The sequence below is a fragment of the Meleagris gallopavo genome, chromosome 9, assembly GCF_000146605.3.
Source record: "Meleagris gallopavo isolate NT-WF06-2002-E0010 breed Aviagen turkey brand Nicholas breeding stock chromosome 9, Turkey_5.1, whole genome shotgun sequence".
In the NCBI taxonomy this organism is placed as follows: Eukaryota; Metazoa; Chordata; class Aves; order Galliformes; family Phasianidae; genus Meleagris; species Meleagris gallopavo.
Window position 1 is genome coordinate 13,631,235 of NC_015019.2, and position 2,309 is coordinate 13,633,543.

Consider the following 2,309-nt stretch of genomic DNA (forward strand, 5'->3'; position numbering starts at 1 on the left):
CACTACAGAGGCAGGCATGTGCAGAGTAGGAAGGGCTCTTTGTCATCTTGCTTCAGGGACAGCTGCTAGCCCAGCCCTAATAAAACTGTCATCAGGCCCTTCAGGCACAGGAAAAGGTCAGAGGGAGAGGAATGTGCAGGACATACCTCCTGTTTAACAGGACCACTGAGGGAGTTAAAAAGGCAGGAGCAGGGGGGAGAGAGTACTAGGATCAAACGGATTTAAGGGATGGATGCTTTCTTAAGCATGGGAGACAATGGCACTGAACCTGAATGTCACTCAGCAGTGCTCTGCTTGACAGCATGAGAGGATACCAGGAATCCCCACTGACCTTCTTCCTGTAGCACACAAACCTGGCTTGCCCAGGGCCAAGATGAGCTTTCTGAGGTCCCATGCCTGCTGAGGTCTCCTTTTGTCAGGGTGTGAAGAAAGAGCTGCAGTCAGCAGGAAGGCACAGCCCAGAGTGCTTGAAATTGATGTGGGAGCAAGAACATGCGGTCTGACATGGAGAGATGGAAACCCCAGCTTGAATCTGGCTGAAACACTGTGACACTGCACCTGGAGAGCACTAGGCCTGTCATCCCAGAGGGAAGGTTGACGGTGCAGCAATGCAAAGAACGTGGTGCACATCTGTAGAACAAGGAGTGGCATGAAAAGGTTATAGAGAGAATGATAATTCATGGTTAATTAGCATAAAAGTCAAGGAATATTGAGCGGAAAGGCTCTGAGCACCTTGATCGAGCTGTAGATGTTCCTGTTCATTGCAGAATAGTCAGACTAGATTACCTTTAAGGGTCCCTGTCAACTCAAACGATTTTGTGATTATCCTTTGATGAAATACCATGCAGAAGGCTTGAAACATACAGAGGTGGTTTTCATAGAGCTTGAACACAAACTGTGAGACTACATCAGGCTGTGAATGTCAGAAGCTTGTAGAGATTAAGAAAGCAATTGGGTTTTTCTTCCACTAAGTTGTCTGTCAAGGGCAGGACTATATTACTTTTAGCTACAAATGACTGAGCTGTGGACTTCATTTCCTTCCTGAGAGGTTACTGGCCACTGCTGGGAGCAGCAACTGCACAGTGTGGCCCTGGTTCTGACCTAGCACAGCCATCCTGGGGCTTTCAGCACGTACAGACAAAACATGCCTCTTTGCCCTCCATGCTTCCTACCTACCTTCATTAACTCAAAACTTAAGCCAACAGGAGGTATAAAATTGCTCTCTTAGCCATTCACATGCTATGAAAAAGAACTGGAGAACAGGCTAATGCATCTGTTTTAGTTGGCAGAAAGAAAAAAGAAAGTTTGTAACAAGTCTGTAACATTGTTTGCCTGACCTTTCCTTAGTACAGAAAGGTTAGATCAAAAAATATTTAGTCTGCACAGAGCACATTTGCCCAGAGGCATCTTGCACAACCCTTCATTAGCGATGACCTGACAATAAAGTAAACAATGAGGTTTGAAACAAATTGCAACGAAGTGAAAGCAATGATATGCTGTCCTAAAAATCCTGTGGCCCAGGCAAAGCAAAACCCGCAGTCACACTGCTCAGCCTCCACGCAAGGAAGTGATGCACCCTTTGCTTCTCTAAGAACCACCAAACGCAACACCCACACTGCACACTCTGCTGCTGCCAGGGCCTGCTAGCTTCTGCCAGGTGCTGTCTTTTATAGAACAAGTATTTGTTACCAAATACAGCCTCTGCCAGCTTTCCCATCTCTCACACATCCCGTCCCACTCCATATGGGGTGAGGGAGGACCGTGCCGGACTTCTGAGGAGAGCATGACACGTTTTCCCTTCTTAACACGTTGAGATGTGGCTCTGTCTCCTTGACAGCAATATTTTGTGTGTGGAAGCAGCAGACACGCGCGGCCACCTGGCAAACTTTTGCGTGAATCACGGGGATATTTATGGCCTCTGGCTCGGTGATCTGCGCTGTGAGTAATCCCAGTCGCTCCTTCAGAGCTGCGGGTGAAACCTTTTTCTCGCACCGAGCGAGTGCCCGCAGGGCCCTCGGCTCAGCCTGGCGGTATCCGAGCCCCAAATTTCGGCGCGGTGAAGGTCTCGAGCACCGCTGCTCCGCCCCGGCCTCACATCAGCGGGGGCCCCGACCCGCGCCCGCCCCCCGCCTCCGGGCGGTGCGTCAGCGAGGAGGAGGGCTGGCGGCGCGGGGGCTCGCTCCTCCTCCTCCCGCTTCCCCTCACCGAGGCTTCTCCCCTCCCTCCCGCCCTCAGCCATTTTAGAGCCGCGCTCTCCGCTAGCAGCGCGGGGCCGAAGCCGGGTGGGCTGAGCTGAGGTGAGCGCACGC

At 51.3% G+C, this 2,309-nt stretch overlaps 1 protein-coding gene across 1 annotated transcript in view; it reads left to right on the plus strand.

The window, feature by feature from the left end:
• The first annotated feature begins 2,165 nt into the window (after window positions 1-2,165).
• Window positions 2,166-2,309, plus strand: part of ACSL4 (acyl-CoA synthetase long chain family member 4) — a 35,815-nt gene continuing 35,671 nt past the window's right edge. The window contains exon 1 of the mRNA XM_010715375.3: window positions 2,166-2,297. The gene's annotated coding sequence lies outside the window, so the exon portion shown is untranslated. The remainder of the gene's footprint in view (window positions 2,298-2,309) is intronic.